This window comes from Calliopsis andreniformis, unplaced genomic scaffold (assembly GCF_051401765.1).
Source record: "Calliopsis andreniformis isolate RMS-2024a unplaced genomic scaffold, iyCalAndr_principal scaffold0156, whole genome shotgun sequence".
In the NCBI taxonomy this organism is placed as follows: Eukaryota; Metazoa; Arthropoda; class Insecta; order Hymenoptera; family Andrenidae; genus Calliopsis; species Calliopsis andreniformis.
In genome coordinates this window covers 931,096-948,024 of record NW_027480565.1, presented here as the reverse complement: position 1 = coordinate 948,024, position 16,929 = coordinate 931,096, and positions in this window count along the sequence as shown.

Genomic DNA, 16,929 nt, shown 5'->3' with positions numbered 1-16,929 from the left:
TTGAGGCACTCTAAGACTATTAGGCTGTTTTGCTCTCTGATGCCCGTGGACCGAGAGAACGTAGCATACCGGAGCGATCGTGTCGCTCCGGAGTCCGAGCGAAAATATTCTAAGTCCCCGTTCATGTCGCTCCGGAGCCCGAGCGAAAAAATTCTAAGTCCCCGTTCGTGTCGCTCCGGAACCGAATGTCGACGGAACGAAGGGTCAACGGTAGATCCTTATTCCTGGTGCTCGTGGCTCTCTAAAACCATACACTTGTTGTCCTGTGTCTCTTACCTGTGTCGAGATAATCGAGAATCATGGAGCGTTCGTGTCGCTCCGGAACCGAAAGTCGTCGATTCGAAGCAAGAACGTTAGATCCATATTCCTGATCGTTGAGGCACTCTAAAACTATCAGGCTGTTTTGCTCTCTGATGCCCGAGGACCGAGAGAACGTAGCATATCGGAGCGATCGTGTTGCTCCGGAGTCCGAGCGAAAATATTCTAAGTCCCCGTTCGTGTCCCTCCGGAGCCCGAGCGAAAAAATTCTAAGTCCCCGTTCGTGTCGCTCCGGAGCCCGAGCGAAAAAATTCTAAGTCCACGTTCGTGTCGCTCCGGAACCGAATGTCGACGGAACGAAGGGGCAACGGTAGATCCTTATTCCTGGTGCTCGTGGCTCTCTAAAACCATACACTTGTTGTCCTCTGTCTCTTACCTGTGTCGAGATAATCGAGAATCATGGAGCGTTCGTGTCGCTCCGGATCCGAAAGTCGTCGGTTCGAAACAAGAACGTCAGATCCATATTCCTGATCGTTGAGGCACTCTAAAACTATTAGGCTGTTTTGCTCTCTGATGCCCGAGGACCCAGAGAACGTAGCATATCGGAGCGATCGTGTCGCTCCGGAGTCCGAGCGAAAATTTTCTAAGTCCCCGTTCGTGTCCCTCCGGAGCCCGAGCGAAAAAATTCTAAGTCCCCGTTCGTGTCGCTCCGGAGCCCGAGCGAAAAAATTCTAAGTCCCCGTTCGTGTCGCTCCGGAACCGAATGTCGACGGAACGAAGGGGCAACGGTAGATCCTTATTCCTGGTGCTCGTGGCTCTCTAAAACCATACACTTGTTGTCCTCTGTCTCTTACCTGTGTCGAGATAATCGAGAATCATGGAGCGTTCGTATCGCTCCGGAACCGAAAGTCGTCGCTTCGAAACGAGAACGTCAGATCCATATTCCTGATCGTTGAGGCACTCTAAAACTATTAGGCTGTTTTGCTCTCTGATGCCCGTGGACCGAGAGAACGTTGCATATCGGAGCGATCGTGTCGCTCCGGAGTCCGAGCGAAAATATTCTAAGTCCCCGTTCGTGTCGCTCCGGAGCCCGAGCAAAAAAATTCTAAGTCACCGTTCGTGTCGCTCCGGAACCGAATGTCGACGGAACGAATGGACAACGGTAGACCCTTATTTCTGGTGCTCGTGGATCTCTAAAACCATACACTTGTTGTCCTGTGTCTCTTACCTGTGTCGAGATAGTCGAGAATCATGGAGCGTTCGTGTCGCTCCGGAACCGAAAGCCGTCGGTTCGAAAGAAGAACGTTAGATCCATATTCCTGATCATTGAGGCACTCTAAAACTATTAGGCTGTTTTGCTCTCTGATGCCCGTGGACCGAGAGAACGTTGCATATCGGAGCGATCGTGTCGCTCCGGAGTACGAGCGAAAATATACTAAGTCCCCGTTCGTGTCGCTCCGGAGCCCGAGCGAAAAGATTCTAAGTCCCCGTTCGTGTCGCTCCGGAACCGAATGTCGACGGAACGAAGGGTCAACGGTAGATCCTTATTCCTGGTGCTCGTGGCTCTCTAAAACCATACACTTGTTGTCCTGTGTCTCTTACCTGTGTCGAGATAATCGAGAATCATGGAGCGTTCGTATCGCTCCGGAACCGAAAGTCGTCGCTTCGAAACGAGAACGTCAGATCCATATTCCTGATCGTTGAGGCACTCTAAAGCTATTAGGCTGTGTTGCTCTCTGATGCCCGTGGACCGAGAGAACGTTGCATATCGGAGCGATCGTGTCGCTCCGGAGTCCGAGCGAAGATATACTAAGTCCCCGTTCGTGTCGCTCCGGAGCCCGAGCGAAAAGATTCTAAGTCACCGTTCGTGTCGCTCCGGAACCGAATGTCGCCGGAACGAAGGGACAACGGTAGATCCTTATTCCTGGTGCTCGTGGCTATCTAAAACCATACACTTGTTGTCCTCTGTCTCTTACCTGTGAAGAGATAATCGAGAATCATGGAGCGTTCGTGTCGCTCCGGAACCGAAAGTCGTCGCTTCGAAACGAGAACGTTAGATCCATATTCCTGATCGTTGAGGCACTCTAAGACTATTAGGCTGTTTTGCTCTCTGATGCCCGTGGACCGAGAGAACGTAGCATACCGGAGCGATCGTGTCGCTCCGGAGTCCGTGCGAGAATATTCTAAGTCCCCGTTCGTGAAGCTCCTGAGAACGAGCGAAAAAATTCTAAGTCCCCGTTCGTATCGCTCCGGAACCGAATGTCGACGGAACGAAGGGACAACGGTAGACCCTTATTTCTGGTGCTCGTGGATCTCTAAAACCATACACTTGTTGTCCTGTGTCTCTTACCTGTGTCGAGATAATCGAGAATCATGGAGCGTTCGTGTCGCTCCGGAACCGATAGTCGTCGATTCGAAGCAAGAACGTTAGATCCATATTCCTGATCGTTGAGGCACTCTAAAACTATCAGGCTGTTTTGCTCTCTGATGCCCGAGGACCGAGAGAACGTAGCATATCGGAGCGATCGTGTTGCTCCGGAGTCCGAGCGAAAATATTCTAAGTCCCCGTTCATGTCGCTCCGGAGCCCGAGCGAAAAAATTCTAAGTCACCCTTCGTGTCGCTCCGGAACCGAATGTCGCCGGAACGAAGGGACAACGGTAGATCCTTATTCCTGGTGCTTGTGGCTCTCTATAACCATGCACTTGTAGTACTCTGTCTCTTACCTGTGTCGAGATAATCGAGAATCATGTAGCGTTCGGGTCGCTCCGGAACCGAAAGTCGACGGTTCGAAACGAGAACGTTAGATCCATATTCCTGATCATTGAGGCACTCTAAAACTATTAGGCTGTTTTGCTCTCTGATGCCCGTGGACCGAGAGAACGTTGCATATCGGAGCGATCGTGTCGCTCCGGAGTACGAGCGAAAATATACTAAGTCCCCGTTCGTGTCGCTCCGGAGCCCGAGCGAAAAGATTCTAAGTCCCCGTTCGTGTCGCTCCGGAACCGAATGTCGACGGAACGAAGGGTCAACGGTAGATCCTTATTCCTGGTGCTCGTGGCTCTCTAAAACCATACACTTGTTGTCCTGTGTCTCTTACCTGTGTCGAGATAATCGAGAATCATGGAGCGTTCGTATCGCTCCGGAACCGAAAGTCGTCGCTTCGAAACGAGAACGTCAGATCCATATTCCTGATCGTTGAGGCACTCTAAAGCTATTAGGCTGTTTTGCTCTCTGGTGCCCGTGGACCGAGAGAACGTTGCATATCGGAGCGATCGTGTCGCTCCGGAGTCCGAGCGAAGATATACTAAGTCCCCGTTCGTGTCGCTCCGGAGCCCGAGCGAAAAGATTCTAAGTCACCGTTCGTGTCGCTCCGGAACCGAATGTCGCCGGAACGAAGGGACAACGGTAGATCCTTATTCCTGGTGCTCCTGGCTCTCTAAAGCCATACACTTGTTGTCCTGTGTCTCTTACCTGTGTCGAGATAATCGAGAATCATGGAGCGTTCGTGTCGCTCCGGAACCGAAAGTCGTCGGTTGGAAACGAGAACGTTAGATCCATATTCCTGATCGTTGAGGCACTCTAAAACTATTAGGCTGTTTTGCTCTCTGATGCCAGTGGACCGAGAGAACGTTGCATATCGGAGCGATCGCGTCGCTCCGGAGTCCGAGCGAAAATATTCTAAGTCCCCGTTCGTGTCGCTCCGGAGCCCGAGCGAAAAAATTCTAAGTCCCCGTTCGTGTCGCTCCGGAGCCCGAGCGAAAAAATTCTAAGTCCCCGTTCGTGTCGCTCCGGAACCGAATGTCGACGCAACGAAGGGTCAACGGTAGATCCTTATTCCTGGTGCTCGTGGCTCTCTAAAACCATACACTTGTTGTCCTGTGTCTCTTACCTGTGTCGAGATAATCGAGAATCATGGAGCGTTCGTATCGCTCCGGAACCGAAAGTCGTCGCTTCGAAACGAGAACGTCAGATCCATATTCCTGATCGTTGAGGCACTCTAAGACTATTAGGCTGTTTTGCTCTCTGATGCCCGTGGACCGAGAGAACGTAGCATACCGGAGCGATCGTGTCGCTCCGGAGTCCGAGCGAAAATATTCTAAGTCCCCGTTCATGTCGCTCCGGAGCCCGAGCGAAAAAATTCTAAGTCCCCGTTCGTGTCGCTCCGGAACCGAATGTCGACGGAACGAAGGGTCAACGGTAGATCCTTATTCCTGGTGCTCGTGGCTCTCTAAAACCATACACTTGTTGTCCTGTGTCTCTTACCTGTGTCGAGATAATCGAGAATCATGGAGCGTTCGTGTCGCTCCGGAACCGAAAGTCGTCGATTCGAAGCAAGAACGTTAGATCCATATTCCTGATCGTTGAGGCACTCTAAAACTATCAGGCTGTTTTGCTCTCTGATGCCCGAGGACCGAGAGAACGTAGCATATCGGAGCGATCGTGTTGCTCCGGAGTCCGAGCGAAAATATTCTAAGTCCCCGTTCGTGTCCCTCCGGAGCCCGAGCGAAAAAATTCTAAGTCCCCGTTCGTGTCGCTCCGGAGCCCGAGCGAAAAAATTCTAAGTCCACGTTCGTGTCGCTCCGGAACCGAATGTCGACGGAACGAAGGGGCAACGGTAGATCCTTATTCCTGGTGCTCGTGGCTCTCTAAAACCATACACTTGTTGTCCTCTGTCTCTTACCTGTGTCGAGATAATCGAGAATCATGGAGCGTTCGTGTCGCTCCGGATCCGAAAGTCGTCGGTTCGAAACAAGAACGTCAGATCCATATTCCTGATCGTTGAGGCACTCTAAAACTATTAGGCTGTTTTGCTCTCTGATGCCCGTGGACCGAGAGAACGTTGCATATCGGAGCGATCGTGTCGCTCCGGAGTCCGAGCGAAAATATTCTAAGTCCCCGTTCGTGTCGCTCCGGAGCCCGAGCAAAAAAATTCTAAGTCACCGTTCATGTCGCTCCGGAACCGAATGTCGACGGAACGAATGGACAACGGTAGACCCTTATTTCTGGTGCTCGTGGATCTCTAAAACCATACACTTGTTGTCCTGTGTCTCTTACCTGTGTCGAGATAGTCGAGAATCATGGAGCGTTCGTGTCGCTCCGGAACCGAAAGCCGTCGGTTCGAAAGAAGAACGTTAGATCCATATTCCTGATCGTTGAGGCACTCTAAGACTATTAGGCTGTTTTGCTCTCTAATGCCCGTGGACCGAGAGAACGTAGCATACCGGAGCGATCGTGTCGCTCCGGAGTCCGAGCGAAAATATTCTAAGTCCCCGTTCATGTCGCTCCGGAGCCCGAGCGAAAAAATTCTAAGTCACCCTTCGTGTCGCTCCGGAACCGAATGTCGCCGGAACGAAGGGACAACGGTAGATCCTTATTCCTGGTGCTTGTGGCTCTCTATAACCATGCACTTGTAGTACTCTGTCTCTTACCTGTGTCGAGATAATCGAGAATCATGTAGCGTTCGGGTCGCTCCGGAACCGAAAGTCGACGGTTCGAAACGAGAACGTTAGATCCATATTCCTGATCATTGAGGCACTCTAAAACTATTAGGCTGTTTTGCTCTCTGATGCCCGTGGACCGAGAGAACGTTGCATATCGGAGCGATCGTGTCGCTCCGGAGTACGAGCGAAAATATACTAAGTCCCCGTTCGTGTCGCTCCGGAGCCCGAGCGAAAAGATTCTAAGTCCCCGTTCGTGTCGCTCCGAAACCGAATGTCGACGGAACGAAGGGACAACGGTAGATCCTTATTCCTGGTGCTCGTGGCTCTCTAAAACCATACACTTGTTGTCCTCTGTCTCTTACCTGTGTCGAGATAATCGAGAATCATGGAGCGTTCGTGTCGCTCCGGAACCGAAAGTCGTCGGTTCGAAACAAGAACGTCAGATCCATATTCCTGATCGTTGAGGCACTCTAAAACTATTAGGCTGTTTTGCTCTCTGATGCCCGAGGACCCAGAGAACGTAGCATATCGGAGCGATCGTGTCGCTCCGGAGTCCGAGCGAAAATATTCTAAGTCCCCGTTCGTGTCGCTCCGGAACCGAATGTCGACGGAACGAAGGGGCAACGGTAGATCCTTATTCCTGGTGCTCGTGGCTCTCTAAAACCATACACTTGTTGTCCTCTGTCTCTTACCTGTGTCGAGATAATCGAGAATCATGGAGCGTTCGTGTCGCTCCGGAACCGAAAGTCGTCGGTTCGAAACAAGAACGTCAGATCCATATTCCTGATCGTTGAGGCACTCTAAGACTATTAGGCTGTTTTGCTCTCTGATGCCCGTGGACCGAGAGAACGTAGCATACCGGAGCGATCGTGTCGCTCCGGAGTCCGAGCGAAAATATTCTAAGTCCCCGTTCGTGTCGCTCCGGAGCCCGAGCGAAAAAATTCTAAGTCACCCTTCGTGTCGCTCCGGAACCGAATGTCGCCGGAACGAAGGGACAACGGTAGATCCTTATTCCTGGTGCTTGTGGCTCTCTATAACCATGCACTTGTAGTACTCTGTCTCTTACCTGTGTCGAGATAATCGAGAATCATGTAGCGTTCGGGTCGCTCCGGAACCGAAAGTCGACGGTTCGAAACGAGAACGTTAGATCCATATTCCTGATCGTTGAGGCACTCTAAAACTATTAGGCTGTTTTGCTCTCTGATGCCCGTGGACCGAGAGAACGTTGCATATCGGAGCGATCGTGTCGCTCCGGAGTCCGAGCGAAGATATACTAAGTCCCCGTTCGTGTCGCTCCGGAGCCCGAGCGAAAAGATTCTAAGTCACCGTTCGTGTCGCTCCGGAACCGAATGTCGCCGGAACGAAGGGACAACGGTAGATCCTTATTCCTGGTGCTCGTGGCTATCTAAAACCATACACTTGTTGTCCTCTGTCTCTTACCTGTGTCGAGATAATCGAGAATCATGGAGCGTTCGTGTCGCTCCGGAACCGAAAGTCGTCGCTTCGAAACGAGAACGTCAGATCCATATTCCTGATCGTTGAGGCACTCTAAGACTATTAGGCTGTTTTGCTCTCTGATGCCCGTGGACCGAGAGAACGTAGCATACCGGAGCGATCGTGTCGCTCCGGAGTCCGAGCGAAAATATTCTAAGTCCCCGTTCATGTCGCTCCGGAGCCCGAGCGAAAAAATTCTAAGTCACCCTTCGTGTCGCTCCGGAACCGAATGTCGCCGGAACGAAGGGACAACGGTAGACCCTTATTTCTGGTGCGCGTGGATCTCTAAAACCATACACTTGTTGTCCTGTGTCTCTTACCTGTGTCGAGATAATCGAGAATCATGGAGCGTTCGTGTCGCTCCGGAACCGATAGTCGTCGATTCGAAGCAAGAACGTTAGATCCATATTCCTGATCGTTGAGGCACTCTAAAACTATCAGGCTGTTTTGCTCTCTGATGCCCGAGGACCGAGAGAACGTAGCATATCGGAGCGATCGTGTTGCTCCGGAGTCCGAGCGAAAATATTCTAAGTCCCCGTTCGTGTCCCTCCGGAGCCCGAGCGAAAAAATTCTAAGTCCCCGTTCGTGTCGCTCCGGAGCCCGAGCGAAAAAATTCTAAGTCCACGTTCGTGTCGCTCCGGAACCGAATGTCGACGGAACGAAGGGGCAACGGTAGATCCTTATTCCTGGTGCTCGTGGCTCTCTAAAACCATACACTTGTTGTCCTCTGTCTCTTACCTGTGTCGAGATAATCGAGAATCATGGAGCGTTCGTGTCGCTCTGGAACCGAAAGTCGTCGGTTCGAAACAAGAACGTCAGATCCATATTCCTGATCGTTGAGGCACTCTAAAACTATTAGGCTGTTTTGCTCTCTGATGCCCGAGGACCCAGAGAACGTAGCATATCGGAGCGATCGTGTCGCTCCGGAGTCCGAGCGAAAATTTTCTAAGTCCCCGTTCGTGTCCCTCCGGAGCCCGAGCGAAAAAATTCTAAGTCCCCGTTCGTGTCGCTCCGGAGCCCGAGCGAAAAAATTCTAAGTCCCCGTTCGTGTCGCTCCGGAACCGAATGTCGACGGAACGAAGGGGCAACGGTAGATCCTTATTCCTGGTGCTCGTGGCTCTCTAAAACCATACACTTGTTGTCCTCTGTCTCTTACCTGTGTCGAGATAATCGAGAATCATGGAGCGTTCGTGTCGCTCCGGAACCGAAAGTCGTCGGTTCGAAACAAGAACGTCAGATCCATATTCCTGATCGTTGAGGCACTCTAAAACTATTAGGCTGTTTTGCTCTCTGATGCCCGTGGACCGAGAGAACGTTGCATATCGGAGCGATCGTGTCGCTCCGGAGTACGAGCGAAAATATACTAAGTCCCCGTTCGTGTCGCTCCGGAGCCCGAGCGAAAAGATTCTAAGTCCCCGTTCGTGTCGCTCCGGAACCGAATGTCGACGGAACGAAGGGACAACGGTAGATCCTTATTCCTGGTGCTCGTGGCTCTCTAAAGCCATACACTTGTTGTCCTGTGTCTCTTACCTGTGTCGAGATAATCGAGAATCATGGAGCGTTCGTGTCGCTCCGGAACCGATAGTCGTCGATTCGAAGCAAGAACGTTAGATCCATATTCCTGATCGTTGAGGCACTCTAAAACTATCAGGCTGTTTTGCTCTCTGATGCCCGAGGACCGAGAGAACGTAGCATATCGGAGCGATCGTGTTGCTCCGGAGTCCGAGTGAAAATATTCTAAGTCCCCGTTCGTGTCCCTCCGGAGCCCGAGCGAAAAAATTCTAAGTCCCCGTTCGTGTCGCTCCGGAGCCCGAGCGAAAAAATTCTAAGTCCACGTTCGTGTCGCTCCGGAACCGAATGTCGACGGAACGAAGGGGCAACGGTAGATCCTTATTGCTGGTGCTCGTGGCTCTCTAAAACCATACACTTGTTGTCCTCTGTCTCTTACCTGTGTCGAGATAATCGAGAATCATGGAGCGTTCGTGTCGCTCCGGAACCGAAAGTCGTCGGTTCGAAACAAGAACGTCAGATCCATATTCCTGATCGTTGAGGCACTCTAAAACTATTAGGCTGTTTTGCTCTCTGATGCCCGAGGACCCAGAGAACGTAGCATATCGGAGCGATCGTGTCGCTCCGGAGTCCGAGCGAAAATATTCTAAGTCCCCGTTCGTGTCGCTCCGGAACCGAATGTCGACGGAACGAAGGGGCAACGGTAGATCCTTATTCCTGGTGCTCGTGGCTCTCTAAAACCATACACTTGTTGTCCTCTGTCTCTTACCTGTGTCGAGATAATCGAGAATCATGGAGCGTTCGTGTCGCTCCGGAACCGAAAGTCGTCGGTTCGAAACAAGAACGTCAGATCCATATTCCTGATCGTTGAGGCACTCTAAGACTATTAGGCTGTTTTGCTCTCTGATGCCCGTGGACCGAGAGAACGTAGCATACCGGAGCGATCGTGTCGCTCCGGAGTCCGAGCGAAAATATTCTAAGTCCCCGTTCATGTCGCTCCGGAGCCCGAGCGAAAAAATTCTAAGTCACCCTTCGTGTCGCTCCGGAACCGAATGTCGCCGGAACGAAGGGACAACGGTAGACCCTTATTTCTGGTGCGCGTGGATCTCTAAAACCATACACTTGTTGTCCTCTGTCTCTTACCTGTGTCGAGATAATCGAGAATCATGGAGCGTTCGTGTCGCTCCGGAACCGAAAGTCGTCGGTTCGAAACAAGAACGTCAGATCCATATTCCTGATCGTTGAGGCACTCTAAAACTATTAGGCTGTTTTGCTCTCTGATGCCCGTGGACCGAGAGAACGTTGCATATCGGAGCGATCGTGTCGCTCCGGAGTACGAGCGAAAATATACTAAGTCCCCGTTCGTGTCGCTCCGGAGCCCGAGCGAAAAGATTCTAAGTCCCCGTTCGTGTCGCTCCGGAACCGAATGTCGACGGAACGAAGGGACAACGGTAGATCCTTATTCCTGGTGCTCGTGGCTCTCTAAAGCCATACACTTGTTGTCCTGTGTCTCTTACCTGTGTCGAGATAATCGAGAATCATGGAGCGTTCGTGTCGCTCCGGAACCGATAGTCGTCGATTCGAAGCAAGAACGTTAGATCCATATTCCTGATCGTTGAGGCACTCTAAAACTATCAGGCTGTTTTGCTCTCTGATGCCCGAGGACCGAGAGAACGTAGCATATCGGAGCGATCGTGTTGCTCCGGAGTCCGAGTGAAAATATTCTAAGTCCCCGTTCGTGTCCCTCCGGAGCCCGAGCGAAAAAATTCTAAGTCCCCGTTCGTGTCGCTCCGGAGCCCGAGCGAAAAAATTCTAAGTCCACGTTCGTGTCGCTCCGGAACCGAATGTCGACGGAACGAAGGGGCAACGGTAGATCCTTATTGCTGGTGCTCGTGGCTCTCTAAAACCATACACTTGTTGTCCTCTGTCTCTTACCTGTGTCGAGATAATCGAGAATCATGGAGCGTTCGTGTCGCTCCGGAACCGAAAGTCGTCGGTTCGAAACAAGAACGTCAGATCCATATTCCTGATCGTTGAGGCACTCTAAAACTATTAGGCTGTTTTGCTCTCTGATGCCCGAGGACCCAGAGAACGTAGCATATCGGAGCGATCGTGTCGCTCCGGAGTCCGAGCGAAAATATTCTAAGTCCCCGTTCGTGTCGCTCCGGAACCGAATGTCGACGGAACGAAGGGGCAACGGTAGATCCTTATTCCTGGTGCTCGTGGCTCTCTAAAACCATACACTTGTTGTCCTCTGTCTCTTACCTGTGTCGAGATAATCGAGAATCATGGAGCGTTCGTGTCGCTCCGGAACCGAAAGTCGTCGGTTCGAAACAAGAACGTCAGATCCATATTCCTGATCGTTGAGGCACTCTAAGACTATTAGGCTGTTTTGCTCTCTGATGCCCGTGGACCGAGAGAACGTAGCATACCGGAGCGATCGTGTCGCTCCGGAGTCCGAGCGAAAATATTCTAAGTCCCCGTTCGTGTCGCTCCGGAGCCCGAGCGAAAAAATTCTAAGTCACCCTTCGTGTCGCTCCGGAACCGAATGTCGCCGGAACGAAGGGACAACGGTAGATCCTTATTCCTGGTGCTTGTGGCTCTCTATAACCATACACTTGTTGTCCTCTGTCTCTTACCTGTGAAGAGATAATCGAGAATCATGGAGCGTTCGTGTCGCTCCGGAACCGAAAGTCGTCGCTTCGAAACGAGAACGTTAGATCCATATTCCTGATCGTTGAGGCACTCTAAGGCTATTAGGCTGTTTTGCTCTCTGATGCCCGTGGACCGAGAGAACGTAGCATACCGGAGCGATCGTGTCGCTCCGGAGTACGAGCGAAAATATACTAAGTCCCCGTTCGTGTCGCTCCGGAGCCCGAGCGAAAAAATTCTAAGTCACCCTTCGTGTCGCTCCGGAACCGAATGTCGACGGAACGAAGGGACAACGGTAGATCCTTATTCCTGGTGCTCGTGGCTCTCTAAAGCCATACACTTGTTGTCCTGTGTCTCTTACCTGTGTCGAGATAATCGAGAACCATGGAGCGTTCGTGTCGCTCCGGAACCGATAGTCGTCGATTCGAAGCAAGAACGTTAGATCCATATTCCTGATCGTTGAGGCACTCTAAAACTATCAGGCTGTTTTGCTCTCTGATGCCCGAGGACCGAGAGAACGTAGCATATCGGAGCGATCGTGTTGCTCCGGAGTCCGAGCGAAAATATTCTAAGTCCCCGTTCGTGTCCCTCCGGAGCCCGAGCGAAAAAATTCTAAGTCCCCGTTCGTGTCGCTCCGGAGCCCGAGCGAAAAAATTCTAAGTCCACGTTCGTGTCGCTCCGGAACCGAATGTCGACGGAACGAAGGGGCAACGGTAGATCCTTATTCCTGGTGCTCGTGGCTCTCTAAAACCATACACTTGTTGTCCTCTGTCTCTTACCCGTGTCGAGATAATCGAGAATCATGGAGCGTTCGTGTCGCTCCGGAACCGAAAGTCGTCGGTTCGAAACAAGAACGTCAGATCCATATTCCTGATCGTTGAGGCACTCTAAAACTATTAGGCTGTTTTGCTCTCTGATGCCCGAGGACCCAGAGAACGTAGCATATCGGAGCGATCGTGTCGCTCCGGAGTCCGAGCGAAAATATTCTAAGTCCCCGTTCGTGTCGCTCCGGAACCGAATGTCGACGGAACGAAGGGGCAACGGTAGATCCTTATTCCTGGTGCTCGTGGCTCTCTAAAACCATACACTTGTTGTCCTCTGTCTCTTACCTGTGTCGAGATAATCGAGAATCATGGAGCGTTCGTGTCGCTCCGGAACCGAAAGTCGTCGGTTCGAAACAAGAACGTCAGATCCATATTCCTGATCGTTGAGGCACTCTAAAACTATTAGGCTGTTTTGCTCTCTGATGCCCGTGGACCGAGAGAACGTTGCATATCGGAGCGATCGTGTCGCTCCGGAGTCCGAGCGAAAATATTCTAAGTCCCCGTTCGTGTCGCTCCGGAGCCCGAGCAAAAAAATTCTAAGTCACCGTTCGTGTCGCTCCGGAACCGAATGTCGACGGAACGAATGGACAACGGTAGACCCTTATTTCTGGTGCTCGTGGATCTCTAAAACCATACACTTGTTGTCCTGTGTCTCTTACCTGTGTCGAGATAGTCGAGAATCATGGAGCGTTCGTGTCGCTCCGGAACCGAAAGCCGTCGGTTCGAAAGAAGAACGTTAGATCCATATTCCTGATCGTTGAGGCACTCTAAGACTATTAGGCTGTTTTGCTCTCTAATGCCCGTGGACCGAGAGAACGTAGCATACCGGAGCGATCGTGTCGCTCCGGAGTCCGAGCGAAAATATTCTAAGTCCCCGTTCATGTCGCTCCGGAGCCCGAGCGAAAAAATTCTAAGTCACCCTTCGTGTCGCTCCGGAACCGAATGTCGCCGGAACGAAGGGACAACGGTAGATCCTTATTCCTGGTGCTTGTGGCTCTCTATAACCATGCACTTGTAGTACTCTGTCTCTTACCTGTGTCGAGATAATCGAGAATCATGTAGCGTTCGGGTCGCTCCGGAACCGAAAGTCGACGGTTCGAAACGAGAACGTTAGATCCATATTCCTGATCATTGAGGCACTCTAAAACTATTAGGCTGTTTTGCTCTCTGATGCCCGTGGACCGAGAGAACGTTGCATATCGGTGCGATCGTGTCGCTCCGGAGTACGAGCGAAAATATTCTAAGTCCCCGTTCGTGTCGCTCCGGAGCCCGAGCGAAAAAATTCTAAGTCATCCTTCGTGTCGCTCCGGAACCGAATGTCGCCGGAACGAAGGGACAACGGTAGATCCTTATTCCTGGTGCTTGTGGCTCTCTATAACCATGCACTTGTAGTACTCTGTCTCTTACCTGTGTCGAGATAATCGAGAATCATGTAGCGTTCGGGTCGCTCCGGAACCGAAAGTCGACGGTTCGAAACGAGAACGTTAGATCCATATTCCTGATCGTTGAGGCACTCTAAAACTATTAGGCTGTTTTGCTCTCTGATGCCCGTGGACCGAGAGAACGTTGCATATCGGAGCGATCGTGTCGCTCCGGAGTCCGAGCGAAGATATACTAAGTCCCCGTTCGTGTCGCTCCGGAGCCCGAGCGAAAAGATTCTAAGTCACCGTTCGTGTCGCTCCGGAACCGAATGTCGCCGGAACGAAGGGACAACGGTAGATCCTTATTCCTGGTGCTCGTGGCTATCTAAAACCATACACTTGTTGTCCTGTGTCTCTTACCTGTGTCGAGATAATCGAGAATCATGGAGCGTTCGTGTCGCTCCGGAACCGAAAGTCGTCGCTTCGAAACGAGAACGTCAGATCCATATTCCTGATCGTTGAGGCACTCTAAGACTATTAGGCTGTTTTGCTCTCTGATGCCCGTGGACCGAGAGAACGTAGCATACCGGAGCGATCGTGTCGCTCCGGAGTCCGAGCGAAAATATTCTAAGTCCCCGTTCATGTCGCTCCGGAGCCCGAGCGAAAAAATTCTAAGTCCCCGTTCGTGTCGCTCCGGAGCCCGAGCGAAAAAATTCTAAGTCCACGTTCGTGTCGCTCCGGAACCGAATGTCGACGGAACGAAGGGGCAACGGTAGATCCTTATTCCTGGTGCTCGTGGCTCTCTAAAACCATACACTTGTTGTCCTCTGTCTCTTACCTGTGTCGAGATAATCGAGAATCATGGAGCGTTCGTGTCGCTCCGGAACCGAAAGTCGTCGGTTCGAAACAAGAACGTCAGATCCATATTCCTGATCGTTGAGGCACTCTAAAACTATTAGGCTGTTTTGCTCTCTGATGCCCGAGGACCCAGAGAACGTAGCATATCGGAGCGATCGTGTCGCTCCGGAGTCCGAGCGAAAATTTTCTAAGTCCCCGTTCGTGTCCCTCCGGAGCCCGAGCGAAAAAATTCTAAGTCCCCGTTCGTGTCGCTCCGGAGCCCGAGCGAAAAAATTCTAAGTCCCCGTTCGTGTCGCTCCGGAACCGAATGTCGACGGAACGAAGGGGCAACGGTAGATCCTTATTCCTGGTGCTCGTGGCTCTCTAAAACCATACACTTGTTGTCCTCTGTCTCTTACCTGTGTCGAGATAATCGAGAATCATGGAGCGTTCGTGTCGCTCCGGAACCGAAAGTCGTCGGTTCGAAACAAGAACGTCAGATCCATATTCCTGATCGTTGAGGCACTCTAAAACTATTAGGCTGTTTTGCTCTCTGATGCCCGTGGACCGAGAGAACGTTGCATATCGGAGCGATCGTGTCGCTCCGGAGTACGAGCGAAAATATACTAAGTCCCCGTTCGTGTCGCTCCGGAGCCCGAGCGAAAAGATTCTAAGTCCCCGTTCGTGTCGCTCCGGAACCGAATGTCGACGGAACGAAGGGACAACGGTAGATCCTTATTCCTGGTGCTCGTGGCTCTCTAAAGCCATACACTTGTTGTCCTGTGTCTCTTACCTGTGTCGAGATAATCGAGAATCATGGAGCGTTCGTGTCGCTCCGGAACCGATAGTCGTCGATTCGAAGCAAGAACGTTAGATCCATATTCCTGATCGTTGAGGCACTCTAAAACTATCAGGCTGTTTTGCTCTCTGATGCCCGAGGACCGAGAGAACGTAGCATATCGGAGAGATCGTGTTGCTCCGGAGTCCGAGTGAAAATATTCTAAGTCCCCGTTCGTGTCCCTCCGGAGCCCGAGCGAAAAAATTCTAAGTCCCCGTTCGTGTCGCTCCGGAGCCCGAGCGAAAAAATTCTAAGTCCACGTTCGTGTCGCTCCGGAACCGAATGTCGACGGAACGAAGGGGCAACGGTAGATCCTTATTCCTGGTGCTCGTGGCTCTCTAAAACCATACACTTGTTGTCCTCTGTCTCTTACCTGTGTCGAGATAATCGAGAATCATGGAGCGTTCGTGTCGCTCCGGAACCGAAAGTCGTCGGTTCGAAACAAGAACGTCAGATCCATATTCCTGATCGTTGAGGCACTCTAAAACTATTAGGCTGTTTTGCTCTCTGATGCCCGAGGACCCAGAGAACGTAGCATATCGGAGCGATCGTGTCGCTCCGGAGTCCGAGCGAAAATATTCTAAGTCCCCGTTCGTGTCGCTCCGGAACCGAATGTCGACGGAACGAAGGGGCAACGGTAGATCCTTATTCCTGGTGCTCGTGGCTCTCTAAAACCATACACTTGTTGTCCTCTGTCTCTTACCTGTGTCGAGATAATCGAGAATCATGGAGCGTTCGTGTCGCTCCGGAACCGAAAGTCGTCGGTTCGAAACAAGAACGTCAGATCCATATTCCTGCTCGTTGAGGCACTCTAAGACTATTAGGCTGTTTTGCTCTCTGATGCCCGTGGACCGAGAGAACGTAGCATACCGGAGCGATCGTGTCGCTCCGGAGTCCGAGCGAAAATATTCTAAGTCCCCGTTCGTGTCGCTCCGGAGCCCGAGCGAAAAAATTCTAAGTCACCCTTCGTGTCGCTCCGGAACCGAATGTCGCCGGAACGAAGGGACAACGGTAGATCCTTATTCCTGGTGCTTGTGGCTCTCTATAACCATGCACTTGTAGTACTCTGTCTCTTACCTGTGTCGAGATAATCGAGAATCATGTAGCGTTCGGGTCGCTCCGGAACCGAAAGTCGACGGTTCGAAACGAGAACGTTAGATCCATATTCCTGATCGTTGAGGCACTCTAAAACTATTAGGCTGTTTTGCTCTCTGATGCCCGTGGACCGAGAGAACGTTGCATATGGGAGCGATCGTGTCGCTCCGGAGTACGAGCGAAAATATACTAAGTCCCCGTTCGTGTCGCTCCGGAGCCCGAGCGAAAAGATTCTAAGTCCCCGTTCGTGTCGCTCCGGAACCGAATGTCGACGGAACGAAGGGACAACGGTAGATCCTTATTCCTGGTGCTCGTGGCTCTCTAAAGCCATACACTTGTTGTCCTGTGTCTCTTACCTGTGTCGAGATAATCGAGAATCATGGAGCGTTCGTGTCGCTCCGGAACCGAAAGTCGTCGGTTGGAAACGAGAACGTTAGATCCATATTCCTGATCGTTGAGGCACTCTAAAACTATTAGGCTGTTTTGCTCTCTGATGCCCGTGGACCGAGAGAACGTAGCATATCGGAGCGATCGTGTCGCTCCGGAGTCCGAGCGAAAATATTCTAAGTCCCCGTTCGTGTCGCTCCGGAGCCCGAGCGAAAAAATTCTAAGTCACCGT